Source organism: Pongo pygmaeus, chromosome 7, assembly GCF_028885625.2.
Source record: "Pongo pygmaeus isolate AG05252 chromosome 7, NHGRI_mPonPyg2-v2.0_pri, whole genome shotgun sequence".
In the NCBI taxonomy this organism is placed as follows: Eukaryota; Metazoa; Chordata; class Mammalia; order Primates; family Hominidae; genus Pongo; species Pongo pygmaeus.
The window spans coordinates 79,684,553-79,712,078 of NC_072380.2; the positions used below are offsets into that span (position 1 = coordinate 79,684,553).

The 27,526-nt window shown below is 39.0% G+C and overlaps 1 protein-coding gene and 1 pseudogene across 1 annotated transcript in view; both read right to left on the reverse strand.

Annotated features, from left to right (window-relative positions):
• The window catches only part of CPA6 (carboxypeptidase A6), a 317,065-nt gene that overhangs the window by 167,342 nt on the left and 122,197 nt on the right, over positions 1–27,526 (reverse strand). The window lies entirely within an intron of this gene.
• LOC134740074 (ATP synthase subunit a-like) lies at positions 1,860–26,272 on the reverse strand (annotated as a pseudogene).

The following is a 27,526-nucleotide window of genomic DNA, read 5'->3' on the forward strand; positions in this document are numbered from 1 at the left end:
ATTTGCTAGAAGTCATCATGAGGCTATTAGTGGGAGTAGTGTTTGAAGGCCTCGGTAAGTAATATGGTTCATCTATGGGCTCACTCATAGTTTGAGTTTGCTAGGCAGAATAGTAGGGATGAAGTGAGTCCGTAAGCAATTATAGGGGTGACCACACCTGTAAAGCTCCAAGGGATCTGGATGAGAATAGCCATAATAACAAGTGCTATGTGGCTTATGGAGGAGTAGGCAATAAGTGATTTTAAATTGGTTTGTTGTAGACAAATAGAGCTTGTCATGATTAATCCTCATAGGGATAGCATGAGGAAAGGGTAGGCTATATGTTCTGTTAGGGGGTTGAGGATGAGAGTAAGTTGCATTATTCTGTAACTGCCTAGCTTTAGGAGTTCTGCTGCAAGTACTACTGAGCCACCAATAGGGGCTTCTACGTGGGCTTTGGGGAGTCATAGGTGAAGTCCATATAGAGGTATTTTTACTATAAAAGCCATGATACATGCCAGTCATAGAAGATTGTTGGATCAGGAGGTTAACAGCTCTTGGGTAGTAAGTATTATTACTGCTATGTTTAGTGAACCTGAAGTATTTTAAGTATAAACAAGTGCTACGAGTAGAGGTAGGGATCCTACTAGTGTGTAAAATAAGAAGTATGAGCCTGTGTTAAGGTGTTCTGTTTGATTACCTCAGCAGGTAATGATAATTAGGGTAGGAACTAGCATGGCTTCAAAGAGGATATAGAATATAATTAGTTCTGTGGCTGTAAATGTTATGATTTAAAAAGTCTGTAGGGAGATCAGCATAGAAATATAGAGCTTTTTTCATGGAAGTGACTCATTAGGTGATGTTGGCTTGCTAGAATTATAAGAGGTAGCAGTCAGGAATGTTAAGATTAGAAGGGGTGATGTCAGTGGGTCAGGAGAGACGATTAATGAGAAGTTGGATGAGTTATCATTGAGTTGGTTAAAAAATAGTAGGCTGATGAGGCTGATGAGTAGGCTGTGCGTAACCATGTTGATACAGATTATAGAATTTTTAGAGAACCATGTTATTGGTAATAGTATGATTGTTGTAATAATAATTTTTAGCATTGAAGTAAATTTAGATTTTGTGTGTAATCTAGGCCATATGTACTGGAGATTGAAACTAGTAAGGCAAGGGCCACTGCGGCTTCGCAGGCAGCAAATACTAGGAGGATAATGGGTATTATGTTTGCTAGAGCGAAATGTGAAGTCCTTGAAAGCCTGTGGCTATAAAGAATGTGGAGCCGTAGATTCCATCAGAGATAGTAAAGGGGGCCTCGAAATATTCTGAGGCTTGTAGAAGGGTAAATACCTAAGGTAATTGTGATGGATAGTGCTTGAAGTATCTCCTTTTGACTACCTTCTATTAGGCTGTGGTGAGCCCAAGTAATTGACACTCTTGATGCGAGTAATACAGACATACTCAGGAGGGGGACTTCTACGGGGTTGAGGGGAAAAATGCCTGTTGGGGATCAGTATCCTCTTAATTCTGGAGTTGGGGCTAGACTGGAGTAGTAGAATGCCCAGAAGAAACCAGCAAAAAAGAATATCTCTGAGATAATAAATAGAATTATTCCATATCAGAGGAGTGATTGACAATTGATGTAAGGTGGCCTTTTTTTTTGGATGATTGATGTGAGGTGGCCTTGAAATGTACTTTCTCAGGTAATGTCACGTCATCATTGGTATATGGGTAGTGTGTTGGTCAGCAGGCCCAGGGTTAAGAGGGTAATAAAGTGAAATCACATGGCCAGGCCAGATGTTATGAGGAGAGCTGAGAGAGCTCCTGTTAGTGGTTGGGGCTGGGTTTAACTATGTGGTTGGCATGTGTTTGGTGGGTCATTATGTGTTGTTGTGTAGGTAAAGGCTTACTAATTGCGTAAAAACATAGGCCTGAATAAGGGCTATGGCGAATTCGAGGATGGTTTGTAGGATTAGAATGATGAGAGCGATTGAAGCTGTGGGAAGACTGAGTTGATAATACTAGTGTGGCTCCTCCAATTAAACGCATCAGTAGGTGTCCAGCTGTAATGTTGGCTGTTAATCACATAGCTAGTGCCATTGGTTGAATGAATAGGCTAATAGTTTCAATGATCACTAGCATAGGGATAAGTGGTACAGGTGTGCTTGTGGTAAAAAGTGAGCTAAGGAAGCTTTCGTCTTAAAGCAGAAGCCTGTAACTACTGCACCAGCTCATAGTGGGATTGCTATTCCTAGATTTATTGATAACTGGGTAGTTGGTGTAAATGAATGGGGTAGAAGCCTGAGGAGATTGGTTGAAGCAATGAAGAGAAATGGGGAGATCAGTATAAGGGATCAGGTTCGCCGTTTAACATTATGGATTATTATTATTATTTGTTTTAGTACAAGTTGAATTAGTCACTGTTGAATGGAAGTCAGTCGGTTACTGATTAGATGACTGCAGGTTGGAAATAGTATGGTGGGAAATAAAATGATTAATACTACTGCGCGTAGGCCTAGAATTGTTGGGGTAATAAAAGAGGTGAATAGATTTTCATTCTTTCAATTCTCAAGGGGTTTTATGTTTTTGCATTTTGATTATTTTTGGGTTATTTTGGGTCTCTTGCAATAGAGAAGGAAGGAGGCAAACAGAATAGGAGAGGGCAATTTGTACAGAGAGGGAAAATTCACCTGAGGGCTAAAATAAATGTAATCCCTAATTACTACACTGAAAACATGGCAGAAATTCTATAACCCTTCCGTGGCTTATATAAACTACACTTTAAAAATAGCTATATCTTTTTTAAAAAGAGAAATGCTCAATGAAAGGGCAACTCCAAATGCCTTGTAATAGAAAACTGTTCTCAAACAAAATGAGAGCACTTTGCTGAGTCAGAATGTGGTGTTTCTTACATTTTGTTTTCATCTGGGCCCAGCCCCAAAGTGTGATTTGCTTATCAAGATCACGAGTGATGGAGGCTAGAAGCCAGGTTTACATTAAAGATTGATGTTGGGGCCAGGGGTGGTGGCTCATGCGTGTAATCCCAGCACTCACTTGAGTCCAGGGGTTTGAGACCAGCCAGGCCAATATGGTGAAACCCTGTTTCTATTAAAAATACAAAAATTAGCTGGGCATGGTGGTTCATGCCTGTAATACCAGAAAACTCAAGAGGCTGAGGTAGGAGGATCACCTGAGCCCAGGAGGCTGAGGTTGCAGTGAGCCAAGATTGCGCCACTGCACTCCAGCATGGGTGACAGATCAAGACTCTTAAAAAAAAAAAAAAAAAGATTGATGTTGAGATGCCATGATCATTGAGACTTGGAAAGAAAACCTTCAGGTGGTAGCTAAGAATGTGGTAGTTTTATAAAATTGGGCTATTTCAAATTTTCTGTAAATCAATTTATTTCTTAAAAAGGATTTGACCAAAACTACCTTGATAGTTTTAGGCAGCATAGCATCCCTCTTCAAAAGGACTTTGTGCAAATGAAGTAATACACTGGCTAATGAAAATATACCTTGTGGAAGAATCTTCCAAGGCTTATTGGCTATGGGATGGAGAAGGAAATATAGACAGACATTTAATATCAGAGCAAAATCTTTGTTTACAGGAAATCAGATCTTATGAACCTCTGAAAGAAGCTGCCTAGATGATCAGGGTTGCTCTTTACTGGGGGACAGGTAAGACCACTTCTAAACCTCAAATATATCTAATTTTGTGAGCTCCTTCAGAAGTTATAGGGGTCTTATCATCATTTTTATGTGGTGTATGGTAAGGAGATACTGATATAGAATTGTCAAGTTTTTAAACATCCTTGCTATAAATAATCACATCGAATCAAGTTTACATCTGAAAGTATTATTATAAAGTGAAAAACCATGTAATCGCACCTAGGTCAAGAAGCAAAACATCACTAGAAATCTTCCCTATGCCCTTCCCACTAGGCACACTCTCCTTTGTCATCCCTAAAGAATATCATTTTCCTGATTTTTATAGCAATGCTTTTGTGTGTATTCTGTGTAGTGTTGATTATTAAGTGCTTTCTAAACATTATCATCTACCCTTTGATGCTTTTTCTCAACAATCTTTAATTTTTGGGAATTGATCTTTTATGTTCTATTTTTTCCTCCATTGGTTTGGAAGTTATACCTTCTCCTGAGGAACACCCTTTAACATTTCCTTTAGTGAGTATCTGTTATTGATGAACTCTCCCAGTTTTGTCTAAACATATCTTTATTTCACTTTCTTCTTGAAAGATATTTTTACTGGGTATATATGCTTAAAAGTTGGCATTTATTGTTGTACCTGTTCTTATTATTTTGCAATTAAAACTACCATTCCACAGACTTCTGGCTTCCATTGCTTCTGCTGAGAAATTAGCTGTTAATCTGTTTGTTTTAGTGAATGAAAATAGATTACATTCCCCATTTCATTCCTATTGTCCCCTTCCTGCTTTAAGCATTTTCTGTCATTGCCTTTTTGTAGTTTCACTGTATTTGGGTATGAATTTATTTCTTTTTTTTTACTCTACTTTGAAATTTTAGGTTGCAGACATGAAATCCAATTATCTCATAATTTAGGTTGTATTTCACAAAATCAAGGATATTCTCTTATATAACCATAGTACAATCACAAAAATCAGAATAAAAACTATTCAATAGTACACGCTAATCTATAGATCATATTCAAATTTTGCAAGTTATACCACTAATGTTCTTTTTCTGGTCCAGGATTCAACTCAGAATCATAGTTTTATTCAGTGGACATCTCTCTTTGGTCTCCTTTAATTTAGAACAGTGCCTTAGTCTTTGTGTTTGATGACCTTGACATTGTGGAAGAATACAGGCCAAATACTTAAAAAAATCTGGGTTTATCTGATACTTTCCTCATGATTAGATGCTGATTAAACATTTTTGGCAGGAATATTACAAAGTGATATGTCCTTCTCAGTGCATCATTTCAGGAGGCACATGGTATTGACTTATCCCATTATTGGTGATGTTAACTTTGATCACTTGGTTTATGTGGTGTCTGATTTCTCCATTAAAATTTATTATTTTTGCCTTTGTAGTCAATAAATGTATTGTGGTAGCATAGTTTGTGACTATGCATTACTTCTTCAGATACTTCTTTTTCTCTTTTTTCCTTCCTTTCTGAAACTCCAATTATGTCTTTTCATTGTATCCTCTGTGTCTCTGTTTTTTTTTTTTTTTTTTTTTGAGACGGAGTCTCGCTCTGTTGCCCAGGCTGAAGTGCAGTGGCGCGATCTCAGCTCACTGCAACCTCCGCCTCCCAGGTTCAAGCAATTATCCTGCCTCAGCCTCCCGAGTAGCTGGGACTACAAGAGCACACAACCACACCCAGCTAATTTTTGTATTTTTAGAGATGGGGTTTCACCATGCTGACCAGGAGAGTCTTGATCTCTTGACCTCATGATCGCCTGCCCCTCGGCCTCCTAAAGCACCGGGATTACAGGCATGAGCCACTGCGCCTGGCCCCTCTGTGTCTTTTATCTTGCATTTTTAATTTTTATTTTTCAGTTTATTTATGCTTCTCTCTGGATATTTTCTTCTGCCCTTCATTTCACCATTTCTGTCTTTAGCTGTGTCTAATGTGCTGTTAAACCTATCCACTGAGTTCCTAATTTCAGTTATTGTGTTTTTCAGTTGTATGTTTTCTACTTTTGTTTTTAATTCTGCAGTATCACTTTGTATAGTTTTTCGTTATGAAAACTATTCTTGCTGCCATTCTTTTTATCTCCAGTAGCTTAGTAGGCTTAAATGCTGTACAATGTCTCTAACTCTACTCTTTGGAACCAGGTGGATCGTTGTTCTTTTGTTCATGTTATCTTATTGCCTTATATATTTGGCTCTCTTTAATTATGTGTGGACATCACATTTTAAAAGTTATTTGTAGAAATAATTTGAGACTTACAATGGTGGTATCTTTCAGAGAAGACTTTTGTTTTCTGGGGCCACTAGCTATCTGAAATCACCTTAAACTAATTTTAGGATGTGAGATTTTTCTGGATCATTGAGATGTTTCAAAGCAGGGATACTTATTTTTGGTCCACCCTCACTCCTAGAATGCAATCTTTTAGCATCCCAACCCAAAGCCTAGGCTGACTGGCCTGATCCTCCACCCTGGCAATCCCTTTGAGGCTGATGAAATGGCTACTTCACATTTTAGCTGTCATTTTTAGGTCAGCAAACACCTCCAGAGCAAAAGTAGCTACAAACTTTGGATTTATCTCTCTGGATTTTCCTCTCTGGATTTTCATCTTTTGGACTTTCACCCAGTAATTCTTATTACCTTGCTTGCTTTTTGATGTTTTAAAGAAAATATTTATTTTTAATGCAGATTTAGTTGTCTTGAATGGGAGCTTTGGTTCAAATCACCTAGTCTGCATTACTTAAGTAGTATTTTCTATGTTAAATAGTTTATTCTAGATCATAATATTAAAGTTTATATATTGTAAAGTTAATTTTAAATTCAGCCTTCGGTAATATGGAAAAACAAAATTTTCACTTTTCCTATTTAGCAAGTAACAATCGCTACTTAATTTAAGGGCAACAAAATTTGCCGACATATGTTTTAAAATAACATTGTATTGAGCTTGATTAGGGGGCCAAATGCATATTAAAATGTAGATGAAAATTAGTCTTCCTGTTATGGCATCAAAAATAGACAAAGACTTCTTTCATGTTTTGATGTTTGGGATTCTTGAATTTTGCACTTAAAAAAGCAACACATTTACTTTCTTAAAAATAACTTTTATTTGTAAACAAATACATTTTTCTCTAGATAATGAGCTAAGTGAGGTTTCAGACTCCTATTTATAAGCCCTTCTGTACATTTATCATGTATATAACTATATTACCAATAAAGAAAAAGAAGATATTGTCATAGTAATTCCTTTAAGTGTTTTTTTTAATACTAGGCCCATCTTAAAATATTATATAGTATTTAAAAACCAGATTTGAGCAATTTATAAATCTGGTAAAAAAATTTCTTCAAAAAAAGTTGCTGAATTATTATAATACTTAATATTAGTATGGTATTTTAACATCATTGTACTTTAAGCTACCTGGTTTAAGGATTCATTAAGGAATGAATGACATGACGTCAAAATGTAATTTTTTCAATTACCTATACATAAATAATTGTATGTAAAAGCACTAAGAATAGCTGATAAATGCCACAATGATCAAACAGCCATAGCAAAGAGCTAGTAGTGCTCGCCTAAAACTGACTACGTTAGTGCGTTTATATCTTTCTATTTGATGCTTTTACTATGCTTCTGTAAACCTGATGCTTCAACTTCCACCTTGCATGCACATGCTGGACATGTTCCGTGTTCTGGACAACCACGTAAAAAGCCTGAATCATCTTAGCTTTGCTTCATGCCTCCCTGGTTGCCCAACTCCCCTCTGGAAGAATCCTCCTCCCTGGGGTTGCTTTCCAAATACGAACCTGCCTAGCCAGAGTCTTGGTGATTCCCCATGTGCTTCCCCTTATGGCCTAATAGATACTCCCTCTCTTGAGGTCTGTGAGCATAATCAACTATTGTTTCAATGGCAGCTGTCTCCTGATCTGTTGGCCTCACCATACCTGAAAAATAATAAAACCTATCAAAACAAGTATGAGCCAATGATGATTTGGTAAGAATTTGAAAGCTCTAAAACTGTCCCATTTGAAGTAAAGAGTGTTTAGAGGTTTATGTTATTTTATTTTATAGCATTTAGCAATAGATGCCATTGCCATGAGGAACAAACTGCAATCTGAAGAATGCCATGATGATACTTCGGATGTTCTCATAGTGGAGAAATGCTCAGCTAGAGGGAAGTGCCTCTGCAAAAATCTGCCAGAGGAAAATAATAATTCATAGTCATTACTAAATACAGTAGTATGTGGAGTATAAAATATTTCTTAATCTTAGGTTTAACAAAGGAATTGACTTCAGAAAGATGGTAGAAACTAGATTTCTTCTGAAACCACATTTTGGTAACAACAGTTATCAAACCCTGGCTAACTGAAATGAATTAGTAATGGCACAAGGCAATACTTTTAAGGACGCTTTACTTTTTTTTTTTTTAATTTTTAAGGTGTATGTTTTCTTTTTTTTAAATTTTATTATTATTATACTTTAAGTTTTAGCAGACACTTCTCAAAAGAAGACATCTATGCAGCAAAAAAAAAAAAAAACCACATGAAAAGGATGCTTTTCTTAAGAGCATCAAGAACCATTTTCCTGGAGGACATTATATTAAGTGAAATAAGCCAGGCACAAAAAGACAAATACTGCATGCTCTCACTTATATGTGGAATCTAAAAAAGTTGAATTCATAAAGCAGAGAGTAGAATGGTAGTTACTAGGAGCTGGGGGTGGGTTGGGGTGGGTGGATGGAGAGATGTTGGTCAAAAGATACAAAATTTAGTTAGGAGAAATAAGTTCAAAAGATCTATTGTACAATGTGATGACTATAGTTAATAACAATATATTGTATTCCTGAAAATTGCTTGGAGAGTAGATGTTAAGTGTTCTCATTACAAAAAATGATAAGCATGCAAGGTAACACATATGTTAATTAGCTTAAATGAGCCATTTCTCAAAACACCTTGTTGTATATGATCTCTCTATAATTTTTTGTCAATTAAAAATAATTTTTAGAACGAGCCATTTTCTCTTAGTAGCCAAGTCAAATAGTATCAAATGGTGTCTTGTATTAAAAGGGTACAAGTGAGAGGCAGTGTTTATACCACATGAACGTCTACTGATACCAATTTAGATACATTTTTAATAGTTCCAGTTGAATATAACAAAAAATGTTTTCTCAAAGAACCTCATTTTGTAAGAACAAAGGGTCACAAGAGAAGGTTATGAATACTTTTTCATAAATGCAGAAGCTAAGATCGCAATATTAATCAAATATTTTTATATAATTGAATAAGGTCTAATACTTCAGAACTTTGTCAAAACACTACTTTTTATGGAGAACAGCAAAGCTCTGGGCATATGTGTACATGCATGCATATAATAAAATCTTGAGCATTTCCTGTAATTGCTGAAAATGGAAAGAACTATTACAAGACATCTGTGACATAATTTACAGTTGAGTACAAATCCTCATTTGTAATATCAGATGTCTTGATTACACCTTTATAAATGCTACATAAATAATGTGTAGTAGAATAGCTGTGCTGGCACATGCAACGTACATTTAAACATCTCTTAAAAGCTAATTTCTCACTTGGCAGAACTCTCTAGCTCAACCGGTAATATCACAAACAGCAACCCACACATCCTTTTGGAATGCTTAACCCTGCTATAGATACATACTTTTAAAAACAACATAGAAAATAACTATTTTCAAACTTTCTTGATAGTGACCAAATCTCAGTCTAAGAAGCTCCGGTATTGTTCAGGTTCTTTGACAGCACTGGAAACATTCAGTATCAAGTATTTATTGAAACAACCTATCAGCTGGCTGAGGTTTAGAAATATGCCACACAGAATTGTTTTGGCAAAGCAACGGTCATAGCTAATGGGAAATGATCCATACTTTTAAGCACTTTTAAATCAAGGTTAGTAACATTCTAAAAATTGTGGGTTTTTTGAAGATAATGTATAAATTATTTTAAACTTGAGGATCTGTGAAAATATAAATCATTTGATACATCACATATCTTTTTCAAGAATTGGAAAACTCATTATTCGGTCTATTTTGTCTCTGAGTTAAATAGCTTGATTGTACCATATGTTGGCAAGGGAGTAGCGAAATAGGAATTTTCATACATTTCTGGTGGGAGTGTGAACTGACAAAACCTCTATGGAGGGCAATTTGAAACATATCTATAAAAGAAAGTACATATCCTCTTTGGCCAAAAAATTCTATTTCTGAGAACTTATTCTACTTGTACATATGTGAAACAACTTTCTGTCAGGTTCTTCCTTGCAACAATGTTTATAACAGCATAAGATTTGAAATCTAATATCAGTAGAAGACTGGTTAAGGAAATCTGGTGTGTCTATGGCAATGGAAGAACATGCAGTTGTAAAAAGGAAGAAGCTTTTTAGATTTTGTCATGGATTATCATAGACATCTTAAGTGAAGAAGGCAAGTAGTAAAACTGTGTGTATAGTTTGTTATAATTTATGAAAAAAAGGAGAAGAGAAATATATCTCTAGATATACATTAATATATAGGTATATATAAGTATAATTAACATATTAATGTATTATATATATATACCTACAAATTTATGCAGAGATACATATCTGTGTCTATCTGTTATCTTCTTGGATTTGTGTAGAATACCTCTGTAAGAAGCTAGTAACACTGCTTGCCTCTGCAAAAGGAATTGGGTGACTGGAGAAGAGGAATAGGAGGGGGTCTTAAAAATTGTATATCCTTTGAATATCTTGAATTTTCAACATCAATGCATTGTTACCTATTCAAAAATAAATATGTCCAACTTTTTATAAGTCCATTTGAGCCCTACATATATGTCAGGACACAAAAGAGTTATTCATTGACGGAGTAACTGATGTGCTGAGAATGAAGCACCCTAAATGTTTACTTTCCTTAAAATAGAAACAAAAGCTGATATCTACTAAAAGGCTTCCTTCCTGTCCCTCATATCTCATCAAGTCCTGCATGAAGGCATGATTTATGACAGTTCACTGCCAGATCTTAGAGAAATATAAATAAAACCAAAATTGGAACACAACTGCTGAACTTGGAGAGTTGGAATGAGGTCAGGTTAGTGCCTCAACCGGATGTCAGGAAATTATAGATTCATTTCCGCAGCAAGAGTAGCAGTGACTCATGTTCCCCAGCAGAAACTGAGACAAAGCCCATCATAAATACCGCATGTCATTTCTGAACCTGCTTGGGAGCTGTGAGAATTAAATGAGCTAACATTTTATAAATAATTTGGAACCCCTTGATAGAAAAGTGTTACATAAGAAGAGTTTTATAATTCTGTGCTTTCTCTATCTTCCTTAAAAAGAAAAACAAAAAACAAAAAATGAACCCAAAAGCCAATGGTCTCATTATAAGCAAGAAGCTAAGTGTGACAAAAATGATTTTTGTGTGGCCATTCTGAAAAGAAATAAGTTCCTATTTTTGAGGTTCAATCTGGCCTATTACTTTAAGAAAATGCTTTTGGTTCCAAAGGTCATTTTGTTTTTATGAATAATCCTTCTATATGGTACAAGAATTACATTCTTGAAATGTTTCCAAATTAAGTACAGGAGGTTACTTTCAGCTTTCAGTAACATACATGTACTCTTTACCTCCCAAGTGGAGATGGATGTAGGGTTTGTCCCAAACTGTTTTAATTTTAACAATTTTTTTTTTTAACAAAATTCTTTGAAGTGAAACATTTAGGAATGTATTTAACTTCTCATTAAATTACAAACACATTTATTCTTTAAAGAGATCTGTACTTTATTATATTTCTTTGAGGATTATGATTTTCTAAGTGGGATGAAGAATGTTATTAAAAGGAAGACAGGATCTATACGTTTAAAATGGCTAAGTGAAACTCACAGTCCCTAAAGCATGTCCATAGATTTTTGTTGAAAAAAGTTGAAGATAGATAACTGTGAATTCTTTGAATAGTATTGGGAACCCTCAGATCTATAATCAGTATTTACTAAGTTTTCCTTTACAATCACCTGGGGTTGTGGTAGTCCATATTTGGTAAGATAGTCTGAAAAAAGTACCCAGGCAAATTAGATTTTTCCCATCTACCTTCCTTTTGAGCCAAAACACTGAACACTCAGTGCTAGGTTATTTCTAAAACTTCTCTTTGCTAACCCCAGATCAAACTGAAACTGCAGTTCTGCAATAGTTTGGTTTTGCTTTGCTTTTGCCTCCACTCTCTTTCATAGGTCTCTATGGTGTCATTAACACTTTTTGTCCTTCTGATTAAAAAGCCTACATCTTTTTTTAAAAAAGTTTCCTCTGTATATGAGGCATGAAAGGCAGAATTTGTATGTGGAAAGGGTGTGTGAACAGTAATTTGATTGGAAAGGGTGAAATGATGTTGAGAAAATGTCAATTGTCAATTTCAAAATATGTCAGCTAGTGATGGAGGTTGTGTGGGGTTAAGGTAAAATAGAGCTACAACTTATTAACCTTGGGTTATCCCAATCAGATTGGTTTGTTGCTCCTCAAAACACTGGAGTGAATGAGAACATGTGTTTCAGTAAGGAAACCAGAATCTGAGAACAGATTGTTTAAGAGAATAACAAAGATCTTCAAGGACTTGAAAAAAGAGAAGGAACACATCTGGTTGTGGCAGTTAGCAAAAGCTTTCTGAGGAGCTAGTGTCTGAGACTGGCCCTTCTGCCTGGTAAAGAAGGAAGGGGTGGTTATTCCCAAAGATGTGGCAATAACAGCTCACCCTCGCCTCCTTCAGACCTTTGCTCAAATGCCACCTTTTCAATGATGTCTTCTTTCCTGACCATTCATTCCATTTAAAATTACATTCTGTGTCCCTTACCTTTTTCCCTGCTTTACTTTTCCCTACAACTATGACCATTTGATATACCATATTTTTTACTTATTTATTTTTTGTTAATCTCTCTCCACCACAGTATGGAGTTCCTCGAGGACAGGGATTGTTGGCTGTGTTTCCTGGCCCTGGCACAGAGTCCCTTAATAAACATTTGTGGAATTTGTTTCTACATATGTACATACAAGGCTCAGAGACTGGGAAACACAGGACATATTTGGAGATTAGAGAAAAACCTGTAGAGGTTCTATCAACTTTATATTTTTGTTTTTTTTTTTGAGATTGAGTTTCATTCTTTTTGCCCAGGCTGGAGTGCAATGGTACAGTCTCAGCTCACTGCAACCTCCACCTTGTAGGTTCAAGCGATTCTCTTGCCTCAGCATCCCAAGTAGCTGGGATTACAGGCACCTGCCACCACGCCTAATTTTTTTTTGTATTTTTAGTAAAGACGGGGTTTCACCATGTTGGCCGGGCTGCTCTCGATCTCCTGACCTCAGGTGATCCACCTGCCTTGGCCTCCAACAGTGTTGGGATTACAGCCGTGAGTCACTGCGCCCAGCCGTTTTTTTTTTTTAATTTTTCTTTTTCTTTTTTCGCTCTGGATGACCTAATAACTCTCTCTGAGCTCCTTGTCTGAAGTCCAGTTTCTACTCATGGTTGTGTCCTCACAATACCATGTGTGATTCATCCAATGCCCAACATAGAGTATTCCATTTAGATCTGTTTTTGGAATGAGTATGCTTGTTAAGTTCTCAGTCTGTGTTAGCTTTTCTAAAATATAAACTACATTCATCCCTTGGTATCAAAGGGGGATTGATTGGTTCTAGGGCCCCCATGGATACCAAAATTTGCAGATGCTCAAGTTCCTGATATAAAATGCCCTAGTATTTGCATATAATCTACACACATTCTCCTGTATACCTTAAAACATCTCTAGATTACTTATAATGCCTAATACACACATTCTCCTGTATACCTTAAAACATCTCTAGATTACTTATAATGCCTAATACAATGTAAATGTTATACAGCTGTTATATTTTAAAAATTTGTATTTTTGTATTATTGTATTGCTTTTGTTTTTTTTTTTGCATGTTTTCCATCCATGGTTGTTTGAATATGTGAATATGGAACCCATGGATGTGGGGACCTATTGATCTGTAATAGTCAGTGGATCCACAAGGCTTATGGCTAGAAGTCCCAGAGAAAGGGTCGGTTTTAGAGATACTGGTTCTATTAAAGTAACACCAGGTATGGCAACAGATAGACCAGAACGTATATCGGCTCAAACTCAATAGTTTTCCCTCGTTTCTGAGGCAAATATTCCTTGCTGGTGGATGATTTTGCACCATGTGGTGATTTGAAGACCAGGCCTTGTTCAGTTTACAGATCCACTATACCCTAAGACTTTGTCATAGTCATGCACAGCCAGTAGACAGGAAGGAGGGTTACAAAGCCTTGGACTATAGAGGGCACTCATCACTTCTGCTTCCTCTCCACTGGCTGTTATACACAGGGTCACTCCTACCTGTAAAAAGGCTATGGAATATGGGCCCAGAAGAATTCAATTTTTGATGACTAGTCACTCTGGTCTTTTACTCACTATATATCTGCTTGAGGGGACCACCTAAAGTCTCTTCAGAAGCAGTTTTCTCCAATAGATCTAGGTACGGCTCTTTATGCTCTAAGACGTACAAACTAAAAAGCAGATTACCTGCCCCCTGCACCCTCCCTTTTACCATTTATGGTGCTCGGCAGAGACAGGATATCCACAATAACATCTCCCTTTTGGAACAGGAGGAGTGCAGAGGTGCGCGATCACAGACTCAGGTCATGATGACACCTGTCTCCTTGGGCATGGCAAAGACTCCCTGCTTTGGCAGTGGAGAAAGGTTCTTGGTTGGACCCAGCATCTGCTCTCTAGTATCTCTGGAACTAACTGTCCTGTTCTCTGGTTTTCTCTGGGAGGTTCTCCTTTGCCCATTATTCTTCCTGGCCACATCTGAAGTGGATATAGGTGAGTATGCACTCTTTGGAGACAAGCAACTTTTGCAGTCAATTTCTAGTTTGTTCAGGTTTGAGGTCCTGATAGTTGTATAATGCTCTATCTTGCAAAATTTTATTTTATATTTTGGTCAGGTCTGTGATATTGTGGATCACGTCTCAGAAACTATATGGGCTTCTGGTTTATTTTCTGCTAGGAAGTTTCATTAAGTAACCACACTCTAAGTTCTTTCCTAGATGTAACTCTCAAATCTGTCTTCTTCTTCTTATTATTATTTTGCTTCCTGGTCCCCATGCCTTTCCACCTCTCTTCAACTTAACGGAAGCTACTTTGAGGGCATCTGAAAGAGTAGGCTGGGGTGGAAAGGTAGAAAAGTAACTCCCTTAATCTAAGCTACTTTGCAAACCTGAGAAGTCTTAACGGGTCTTCTTGGCTTGAAACCATCTTTAGTCTTTTTGTGTGTGTGTTTGTGATCTAGAATCAGCCTGATTTTCCTGTCCTTTCAGACCCCAGATTCCTTTTTATTTCTGCTTGTAAACCTGTCTATTTCTTCCTGACTTCAGCTGTTTATTGTAATACATTTCTACGAGTGAGAAGGACCAAGATACACTAACATCCCAGGTATTTCCAACTACTTTCCTTAGAGCTATAGGGTCAATAGACACTTGCCTTATCTTCCAAGTTCAACTGATAGCTTTATCAAATGTTTCGTCACTACCTCACAGTGGTATCTTTCTTTCCACATTGCGATATCTATGTTCCTTTGTCTACTGCCCAATTGCTAAGCTCAGGCTATACACTATTTTCATTTGTTAAGATAGCACTCTATTTCAATGTACCATTTTCTCTACTAGTTGTGGTGATGCTCAAAAACAATATAATGACTGAAATATAAGAGACATTTATTTCTTGGTCACATAACAGACAAAGGTGGTTATTTCTTGTGAGTGGGCAGCTTTCCTCTATGGAGTGATTTGAGGATCCAGAAATTTTCCATGTCTGGCTCTTTCATCCTCTTGGGTCCTGTTTTTACTGTTATCCAGGCTGCAGAAGAGGAAGGAAGTAATGGAGGAAGAACTTTCATTCTTTAAAGTTTCAGCTGAGAAAAAGCCCACATCATTTTTGTGTACATTCTGATACAGACAGGAGGCAGGAGATTAGGGTCCCCGGCAAGGGCTCTACCCTCAAGCCTGGATCCACGGCCCTAATGAGAACAGGCATTCCTGTTTTCATGCCAAAATGTTGCCTTTTGGCCCACCATGTCCTCCTATCCTGTGTCCATATAAAGCCCAAACCCCAGGCTCCATGAGCAGAAGAGCAGCAGAGCCACATGGCAGAGAAGAAAAGAAGAGGAACATCTGAACAGTGAGAGGAGTTCGGCTGGGGAATGGTCATAGAGGAGATTGGCTACAGGATGGCCGAACTCCAGGGGAAGATGATCTTCCCGCTCCATCCACTTTCCAGCTCCCCATCCATCTTGCTGAGAGCCACCTTCATCACCCAATTCAATTCCTGCATTCACCATCCTTCAAGTCTGTGTGACCTGATTCTTCCTGGATGCTGGACAAGGACCCAGGTACCAAGAGGGCAGGGTGTAAAAAGCTGTCACCCTGACTCTCCACGAGTTGGTTAACACTTAGCCGTCCATGGATGGCAAAGCTAAAGGAGCACTGTAATACCCCTAGATGCTGTCATGGGGCCGGAGCCCAACAGCGCTCACCCCAGCTCACCTGCATTCTCTCCTTCCTGTAAGGGGTTTGAGCACACGGTGGCTGAGTAAATGAGCCACCCTCTTTGTGAGGGGTCCCATGAAGGGGCCAAGGGAATTCTCCCATCTTTGTTCCATTGGTCAGTTGTATGGCCACACTTAACTAATTGTAGGGAAGGTTGTGAAATACAGCACCCATGTGGAAGAGAAGACAGAATTTTGTTGAGTTACTAATAGTCTGCCATACAAAGACCATTTGAAGAAGTTCTGAAAGCCCAGAGTCCTCCCATCCCAATGGGTATGCCAGCTTGTACATGTGTCACTCTATGGTATCTGTTCACTCTAGACTCACATTGCACAATGTCCTTTAATTCTTCCCTTCTGTGAGGCTCGTAGTCTAAATGTTTGCAAGCATCACTTTGCATCTGTCTTTGAGACAACCTTATTTTTTGTGTTTCTGAACCTTCTACTGTTTTATTAAAGTTACCTGGAATCCTGATTACAACACCCTCAAGTAACTACTCACTTAATATCCATTGATGCCACCTTCCCACTTCATGGATCTCCTGTAGAGAATATTATTCAAGGATTTGATGATGAAAAATAGGCAAAATATTACTGGTAGGAGAATTAACTTTTATGGCTCATGTTTCTTATATTCCTGACCTGAAACTGAATTCACTTATGGTTTTGTGATATAGACCTTATTTGTACAAGTTATTAAAGAATAAATTATGCTAAGCAATATCGTAAGTCCTGTGAAAGTCAACATTGAATATATATCATTTTTCTTGACCAACCTTGTCCAAGTAGTCTCCTGATTCATAAGGGCTCTTATGTTCTTGAAAGATATTAGGTAACCCTGAGAGACTTTGCTATTCCAGAAACAATATTGTGTTTTATTTATAATCTATCAATTGTTCTCCCCAGTATTTTCAAATACTTATGATAAACAATTAGATCTGTGATATGTAGAGTCAGTCTTAGATTTGTTAAAATAGAAATACTGGCCAGGCACAGTGGCTCATGCCTGTAATCCCAGCACTTTGTGAGGCCAAGGCAGGTGGATCACTTGAGGTCAGGAGTTCAAGACCAACCTGGTCAATATGGTGAAACCCCTTCTCTACTAAAAATACAAAACTTAGCTGGGCATGGTGGCTTGTGCCTGTAATCCCAGCTACTTGGGAGGCTGTGACAGGAGAATCACTTGAACCTGGGAGGTGGAGGTTGCAGTGAGCCAATATTGTGCCACTGCACTCCAGCCTGGGTGACAGAGCGAGACTCCATCTCAAAAAAACAAAACAAAACAAAACAAAAACCCCCAAAAACCCAAAACACCATAGTTAGGCCAGTCACAATGGCTCACGCCTGTAATCCCAGTGCTTCAGGAGGCTGAGGCAGGAGGATTGCTTGAGCCCAGAAGTTCGAGACTAACCTGGGCAACATGGAAAGACTCTGACTCTACAAAAAACTTTTTAGAAATTTATCTGGGCATAGTGTTATGTCCCTGTAGTTCCAGCTATTCAGGAGGATTGCTTGAGCCCAGGAGTCAGAGGCTGCAATGAACTGTGATTGCACCACTGCATTCCAGACTCCAGCTTGGGTGACAGGCCGAGACTCTTTCTCTCTTTGAGAAAAAAAAAGAGAGAAAAAAAAAATACCATACTCATTGTTACCATTTCCCCCCAAGTCTCTCAGCACCTCCTCAATTATTCACATTATTCTATGACTTTTTAATGTTTGCTGTCAATTATCTAAATATACTAAGATGAAACATACTTAGATTACTTAAACACATTATTAGTCAAGGCAGAAATAAGAAAGCTAAGCAGGTTGCTGGAGGTGACAGGAGAGATGACTGACTTCCCAGGGCCATGCCATTTTCAGATAACATTGTGAAGGGAACCATGTTTGTCTATGGTGAAGTTCCAGCTTCCCCATCCAGGCTCCCTTCCTCAGCACATGTACATGTCCAGTGTCCTTTCTCACTATCAGCTGGCCACTAAATAATCTCAACAAAAACTTTTTTTTAACTTGATAAAGATTTCAGGTGAGACTTCTTGCTAAGTCATGTTAGAAAGGAACTCAAATTGGAAAAGTCTTCTGCAGAGTGGAAAAACAGAGTTGTTTAATTTTTTTCATCTATAAATTGGGATAATGCCAATCTCTCTTTAAATTATGAGGATTACATTAAATAATATATATTTGCCATTTAGCAGAGTATTTAGCCCATAGTAGTATATAATTGTTATTATAAATACCTTCTTTTTTTTTTTTTTGGTAGGTAGAAGGATTTTATATTATCCCTTAACACCTACCTTGGCCATGGCCTTTTCACTTCTTTTTTTTTTTTTTTTTGAGATGGAGTCTTGCTCTGTCGCCTGGGTTAGAGTGCAGTGGTGCAATGTTGGCTCACTGCAACCTCCACCTCCCAGGTTCAAGTGATTCTCCTGCCTCAGCTTCCCTAGTAGCTGGGATTACAAGCACACACCACCATGCCCGGCTAATTTTTTGTATTTTTAGTAGAGACAAGGTTTTGCCATGTTGGCCAGGCTGGTCTCAAACATTTGACCTCAGGTGATCTGCCTGCCTCAGCCTCCCAAAGTGCTGGGATTATAGGTGTGAGGGATTACACCACGCCCATCTTCGCCTTTTCACTTCTCTATATTCCACTTTAGATAGTAGCGTTAGTGACAACGAGAACCTTATTTTATCTTGTTAATTACCCAGAACATTACTTTATCTTGTTAATCACCAGATCTCTGGACCAGAAAAGGTGTTATTCCAGGTACCAATAGATTGCCTCTCAATTCCAGATCTACCCTCTTTTTGTCTTGCCTTGTGAAACTCAAGCTAGACTCCACAAATATTTCTCCTTTGATAGCTGGTCAATGTTAGGCTTTGTCAAGAGACGGCTTTTCAAGACACTGGGAAGGAAGGAAATTCTTTTCCTAGTTCTCATATGCTTTTTTCTTTCCTATGACATGGCAACTGGTGCCATGTGGAAGGCCCAGTGACACTTACTCTCTGGCAAGTTTTGCTGATACCAAAGCAAGAGGCCAGCCCTAGTCTGCTGGAGGCACAGCAAATTTCTCACTTTGTGGTGCATGGATTCCAAGAAGGCCTGAATCTCACCCTTCTGATAGAGGGGAAGATGCTCCATTAAGTTCTTATTCCCTTCCTTGGACAATCTTCCTAATGCCAAAGAGTAGTAGTTCTCTGCATTTATATTTTCTATCTTATGTCTTTTAGTAATTAGTTGTCATTTACTAGCTAATATTACTTTATATCAAAAATTTTCTGTTCAGATTATTGGTGTGTCTGTCTCCTGACTGGACCTTGACTGATTTTGGTTGCACAATACAAATTCATGGACAAAATGAATGGACTGTCTAAGTATGGCCCTGGATATGGTGGCTGAAGTTTTAGGGCAGAGAGGGATATGGAAGAAGGGAAGGAGGAAAGAAAAGTATATCCTGCCGTTCCATTGTTTATCTTCCCACCTGTTCTCTCCTTGTCTGAAAGCCAAAGGTTGCTTCTTCCATATATTCTCAAAAGGCTATGTATCTACAATATCAAAAGCCTCAGCCTGGCCCTGTAACAGAGGCATCTTCTGCCTGTGCTCCCAATATCATCTCTCTAAGGGAGTCAACAAGCCTTGTGATGCAACTTCTCAAAGATCACAATCTCTGTACTGGGTCAATGTCTTTTCCCTTATGCTTCATGCTCTCTGTACCTTCTCCTTTCTTCTTTCTCAATATGGTGCTGATTCTTAGCCCAGATCATAGTCCATATTCAAAATGTAACTGGAATGTGAGAGAGCAGAAGAAACACTGATGATCAGATAGCCTCAAAGCAAATCCAATTATCAGCAAAACATCTAAGAGATGTATTTGTGGGACCATGGGAATTTTAATCATTCCACATTTATACAACTAGAAAAACAAAATGGTAGAAAACAGGAAACTTCTTTAATCAAGCAAAGTCTTTGTGGTTATGGCTGATGAATATGCAAAAGCTGCTCTGAATTTTTTTAGGGCACAAAGTATTGCCACATATGCATCCTAATAGCTGTTTTTAGGTTATTAGAAAGGAATGGGTTTGCTAATCAAGTAAGCCAGAGGCTTAAAGAGATACAGACATTTTTGATTATACAAAACCACAAATTGACTCCAAGGCAGAACACCTGAGCTCTGACTTTCAAATTCAAATGTTTCTGATTATCAGCATTGCTGTATTCATTGAGTTAGTCAACACCCAAAGGCAAAAATCTTAAGGTTAGGTGAAGCTCTAATGGGAGATTGCAGATCTCAAAGATAGTTCTCTAAGAAGTTTATCATCAAGCTATTACAGAAATCCCACTTCCTCCATAAAACTTCCTTAGTAATTGAGGAAATGGATAATTTCCCCTACCTCATACCCTTGCCTATTTCATGATACCTTCTTGCTCCATCATTTTACAATAGCTTTTATTTACACCTACCATTTTTTAATCTTGTTGAAAATAAATTATGCATATGTTCCTGATGAGAATCCAAGTTAGTGTTGTTTGTATTATAATTATAGGCAAATAGATGGATGAATGAACTACATATGCTCATTCATTCAAGCAATATTTGTTGACTGCCTACTATTGCCAGGCACTAGGGAAACAAAGATGAGTCAGACATCAGTCCTATCCAAAGAAGAATGGTAAGTCATCCTTCTCTCAGGGAGTTCTCAATCTGGTAAGGGAGATACAATAAGTGGACAAATTGCTACAGTGTATGTAGAGATATGTACATGCCAGGTGCAGGTTAGTACAAATGTGGAAATGATTGACTCTTTCTGTGGTTCCCTACTTTACAGATCAGGAAATAGAAGCACCGAGAAATCAGGTAACTTGCTGACACTCATACAACTAGTGATATGGACAGGAGACCGGGAAATCCTGGGTAGAAGAGGGCAGTTCCTGGGCAAAGGCCCCACCCTCAAGCCTGTATACGCATGGCTCTAAATGAGATCAGGCATTCCTGTTTTTGTGCCCAAAAAGTTGCCTTTCGGCCTGCTATGCCCCCTATCCTGCACCCATATAAACCCTGAACACCAGGCTTCAGAAATAGACCAGCAGACAGATGGCAGGATGATGCGGCAGAGAGCGAGCGATGAGGTGGAACATCTGAACTCTGAGAGGAGTTCGGCTGGTGGGTGGTCGGAGAGGAGTCGGGCCTACTCCAGCTCCCTATCCATCCCACTGAAAGCCACCTCCACCACTCAATAAAACCTTGCAAGGTTTGAAATCCTTCAAGCCCGTGTGTGACCCGATTTTTCTGGGATGCTGGGCAAGAGCTCGAGATACAGAAAGCTGTCACTGGCCCTCTGCCCTTGTGAAAAGGCAGAGGGACCATTGAGCTGTGGATGGCAAAGCTGAAAGAGCTTTGTAACTCCTAGACACTACCACGGGCTGGAGCCCAAAGCACTCACCCCAGCCTCTGCACTTGCCTGTCTGCATGCTCCCCATCCCACATGGGGTTTGAGCAGTGGGGTGACTGAACAGGTGAGACACACCCCTGTCACACGTTCTGCAAGGGGGATCAGGGAACTCTCCCTTTCATCAGTACATGGAGGAGTCTGGATATGAACCCAAGAAGTATTGTCACCAGGATGGCCCCTACTGACAGTGGGAAAACTTTAACTGTTTTTTTAAGTCTGTTTATAGGCACAACTGTTGAAAGAAACCAGATGGTCTGGATGCCACAAGTAGCCCCCTTGAGACCCGCTGCTGAATAACTGAGGAAGTTCAAACCCACATGAAACTGGTGCAGACCAGAGCAGGTGACCTCCAGTTACCTTTAAGTCATTAACATATCATTATAATACCAGAAATCTTTCCCCTAAGAGAAAATTGCCCCCATTTTGTCTACATGCAGTGTGTGTAGAAACATGTTCATGTACTGTGCCTGTGTTTGCAACTCCATCCAGTACATGCCTACATACTTCCCTAGGCTTGCGCCCAGCTCTCTAAAACTCCCATGCCTCCAGGAAGATGGTGCCTTTGGAACATGAGCTCCCCTTCTCCATTCTTTGGCCACTGAATAAAAACCTGGTTGACTTCCCAATTGGATGTTCTTTCTATGCAGCCAATGTGAAGTAGGCAAAGAACACAATTGACCAGTGACATTATGTCTCCAGGGGTCTTACTCTTAAGCACCATGCTAACTGCTTTCCATATTCGCCCTGTACAAGACTTCACATGGTTGAATATTTAATAAATAAATTTGAATGGTGTTAGTGAATTCTTTTAGGTTATCGATACTTGTTTATATGGTTGTGCCCTGATACCAGTGATCAGGACAATGGTGCACTTCTCTAAAAAGGGTTGTGGGGTCCAGGCTCCACACTTCTCAGCAACATTGACCTCTAAAACCAAGCAAGGCAGGGGAAATCTCTACAAATTTATACAGCTAGAAAAATGAAATGGTTGAAAATAGGAAACTTTAATTAAAAGAATTTTCAATTAAACTTTTGTCTTTGGAGCTGTGGGTCTAAGAAATGGCACCAAAGTATGGTTTATACACTTGATAGAAAACCTCTCAGTCACCAAGAAGTGCCATCCTTGCCCTTGAAAAAGGAACTTCGTCTATTCCTGTATCTTTGATTACATGTTAATGTCCTTTAAAAGTGGAAATGGTTAGATTCACATTTAACAAAGCACAAATCATTCCTTCCAATATTTGTAATTTTCAGGTGAAATTGCAAGGATAAATAAAAAAGGTGACCTATATAAAAAAAAAGGAAATAAAAACCAGAGGGGTGGGTCAAAAAAGTAAAGGTCTTTTTTAAGCCTTTGCTGGGCTGTGTTCCTGAAGGTAGTGGCCTGTGCACATAAGCCTTTTAGTACCAGCTGAAGAGTCACTAGTCCTTTCTCTTCCATCAGTGCCTCCCTATCCACCATATGCAATTCAGAGAATTAATGATATTTCAAATCTGTAAGAAAGCCTACTGGGGATGGGTGGGTGGAGAAAGCACAAGGGATATAGATGTTAGGGTCTAACAGTCTATAGAATTCAGTGAGGGTCAAATAACTCAAGGAGAATCCAGTATTTTAGCCTAGGTTTCAAAGATAAGTGTTGTTCACTAGGTGGTCAAAGAAGGGAAGAGCATTCCGGACAAGAAGAACAGCTTGAGCTAAGGCACTTAGGTGAGAAACTACAACTGGTTCAGTATGGTTCGCCAAGGCTAGTGACAGATGCTGAGAAGTGTTAGGCAGGGAGTTCTTGACTGGCCCTATGGGTCACACCAAAGAGTTTGAAGTCTATACCCTAGGCCAGTGGCTTACTCCCTCAGCTACATCCAGAATACCCTAGGGAGCTTAAATAAATTTTAACCACCAAGCCTCACCTGAGCAACTGAGTCAAAATCTCTAGCAGTGGGGTTAGATGTCAGTCTTTTATAAAAAGCTTCCTATGTGTATCCTGGGTTGGGAATTACTGCTGTTGACTATGGTGAACACTTACAAGGTTTTAAGTAGAGATGTGACTTGGTTAGTTTTTCATTTCAGAAAGATCACTCTGACTACAGTACGGAGAACAAATAGGAACCATGTGTGAGGGCTGCAGAAAAGACACTGGGGAGGCTGGTGCAGTTCAGGCTAAAGATGATCAGGGCCAGAACTATAGAAGTGGCCTTAAGACTGCAGAGGAGAAGTTAGGTAGCTCTCATCCTCCATCTGGGATTTGGTGGCAAATTGAATATGTGTGTGTGTGTGTTGTGGGGGTCGTGGGGAATAGAAGATGTGGTGGATTACAAAAATGACCACAGACTCTCTTGTACATACCTTACCATTCTCTCACTAAGCATGAGAGTCTGTTTTTCCACTTCTTGAATCTGAGCTGTGACTTTCTTTGGCTAGGATAATGTTGCAGAAGTGACATTTACTGAGTACTCTAAGCTTGGGTTCAAGGAGTTTTGTAAGTTTGTTCTCTCTCACTCTTAGAACCCTGTGACTCCCAAGTAAATAAGCCTATCCTAGACAGCTAGACAACAAGAGACACATGGTTCAGTTGTCTGTCATCGCAGCCTACAGCCTGCCAACCACTAGACATGCAAAGGAGGCAATGACAGGTGATGGCAGGTACATGAAAGAGCCCAGTGGAGATTACTTTCTATAAAAGACTGTGCTAGACCCAACCTTCAGCTGTCCTCAGGAATGGCCAATACTACATCCGGCAAGAGCAATTCCTTTTAATGTTTAACAATTAGTCTCAAAACAGATTGTTTAAATGTCAAAACTTATAAATACTTATAATAGAAAGGAAACACAATCAGCTTAAAATACTAGGGCATAAGCCCAAGGTCATGTCAATTCAGTTGAGTAAATTAAAGGATCACTGGGGTAGATCATCATCATCATAACATGGTAGAGGGTTTTTTCCTTTTGAAAGAATGTTTCTAATGTATTTCTTTCTTAAACACACTGTATTGTTTCTCTTAATATGTATTTGTTATTGAGTTTATTAATTATCAATATACACATGGAGATAAATGCAAGCCATGCTTGAAAATTATATTCCTGAAATTTAACCCATGACTGCAGTTGGACATCTGCCTGGATAATAAGCAGCTTTTTCTCTCTTTCAGAATTCATGCTACAGAAAGTAAAAGTCAGTGTTCTTTCATTACTTTACAAAGCCTTTAACAAAAAAGTGGAAATGAAACTTCCTACCCAAAACATACTGACAGGCCAAATTCTTGGTCTCTTCCTCACTTTTATGAAGTATCATTCGTAATGCTCCTGTGTATCTTCAGCCAGCATACCAAGCCACTGGGTATTTAAGCTATTAGATTTTTATTGCTAAATTACCACAAGGTTAGCAGCTCAATTTTATTATTTTGTTGTTTCTGTAGGTCAGAAGTCTGGGCATGGTGTGGATTCTCTGCTCAGGGTGTCACCGGGCTGAAATCAAGGTGTCAGTTGGGCTGCAGTTTCATTTGGGCTTATCTTCGCACTGCTGATAAAATTTATTTCCTTGTGGCTGTAGGACTGAGGCCCCCATTTTCCTTTTAGTAGGCTTTAGATAGTTCTCAGCAGCTAGAGGCCACCCACAATTTCTTGCCACGGGGCAGTTCACAGCACGGCTGTTTGTTTTTGCAGGCTAGCAGGAGTGAGTAGTCTGAGTGCCTCTTCTGCAACCAGCTGGAGGAAACATTGATTTTAAAGGGCTCACTTGATTAGATCAGACCCACCTGGGCAATCTCCCTATTTTGAGGTTAACTGATTGGGACCCTAATTACATCTGCAAAACCCTTTTACAATGGTGCCCAGATTAGCATTTCAGGAGAGAAGATGTGTGTGCACCAGGGCCAAGAGTCTTGGGGGCCATCCTAGAATTCCACTTACCATAGCCATGATTAAGGGATCCTACAATCAAATGATCAGATTCTAATTAAGTTGGGAACAAATATCTTCCACAGCATGAATTCTACCACCCATTTCCTCCTCATAAGTTTTCCAATTGATTAAACTGTCCAGTTGGATGTTTGAGTTTACAAACTCCCATACTCACAGGTGTTCTAGAGCTCTTGTAGGTCTTGGTAGTGCACCAAGGAGGATTAGAGAAGACAGCAGTCAACTATAGCACAGTACTGGGGTGTGAGGGAGGGAGGCCACACCTGGGACAGCAGCAGCACATTTCATGTACAAAGCAAGGGAAGAGAGATAAAGCCTTCCTCCTAGCAAGTACAGTTTTCCCCATGTGATTTTATGACTTTTGACATGTCATTCAATGACACCTGACAAACCAATATTTATGAGGTTGTGTTTCAGTTTGAAAAAAATGACAAAATTTGGACAAATAGAACAGTTTCCTATCCTACAGCTCTCTGATTAGGAAATTGGAAACAGAAATACCGTTAATTGTTCTTTCTACAAGAGTGTGTCAATTGTATAATGGAAACTTTGTGATCCTACATAAAACCATTTCTATTACTTCAGAGTACAAAGAACTTGCAAAGAGATGTAGGCAGAATGTGGTGTTGGGACTTTAATTTACTTACCTGCAGACTGTTCCCGTTCCATCATAACTTTATTTAAATCATGGTTACACTCTTAATTAACAATTTAATTGGTTGGTGCTTTCTCAATCCAGTTCTCTAGGGGCATGGTTTTCTGTTTAACTTTCTTGTTTTAATTCTTCAGCAAAACCATAAAATTTAATTAGGAAAGCAACCAGCTTTGTAACAGCAGTTCTATGTCTAATTAACTATGCTTTGACCGTCTCTTCTCGATTCCGTTCAACATGGACATGCATTTTGCATTTGTTCATGTTTCAGAGATGACATTGTGAATTTATAGCCTATGCATGTAGTCCAATTACTTTCCACTTTCTCTAAGATGCTTGGTTACAGCTAGTGAAATCAGGAAAATTAACAACGATTCATATATGAATCTGAGAGCCAAAGGCCAAGATGTAGGTTGTTAGTTCGCTGTGTGAGTTTTCTCCTCCTGCAGAATAGATTACCACAAACTTAGCAGCTTAAAACAATACCTATTTATCATCTCACAGTTCTGCAGGTCAGAAGTCCTGACATGGCTGGCTGGATTCTCTCTTCAGGTATCAATGGGCTAAAATCAAGCTGTTAAAACAGCCCTCATGAGAATTACAAGTCAGGCTTTAGGCAGAATTATAGTTGGGCATTCTACCCAAGTCCCTGCAGCTGCTAACTAACTGAGAGCCACGTTGTGGGAAGCACTGACCACCTGCTCCCCACATTGTTCCTATAGATGGAATCTCTGGCACTGGACCTTTCTGGCCAAGAATTGCTTAAAGTGTTTTTCACATCTTGAATTCCAGCAGAATAGCTGTCACCAACCAGTCTGAAGACCTCCACCAAGAAACCAACTCAGCAAAGAAGTGTAGGAAATGCAGTTTTTTCATCTTCCTGTCCCATGACTTCACTCCTCACTTCTCAATCAATCTGCGATCCCAACTCCTGTTCAGCCCATCACCTGTTCAGACCCCAACCCAACTTCCCTGGGAAGGCAGATTTGAGGTTTCCTCCCATCTCCTTGTTTGGCCGCCCTACAATTATCCAACCATTTATCTGCTGCAACTCTTGTTGTTTCAGTATATTGGTCTGTTACTGCACAATGGGCAATCAAACCCAGTGGTCCTATAACAGTGTCCGCTGGGCTGCGTCCTCCAGGCTTATGTGGCAGAATCCAGTTCCTTGTGGTTGGAGGACTGATGTCTCAATTTCCTTGCTGCCTATGAGCTGAAAACCATTCTCACTTCCTAGGGGCCACTGGAATTCCTTAGCTCCTGACTCTCAT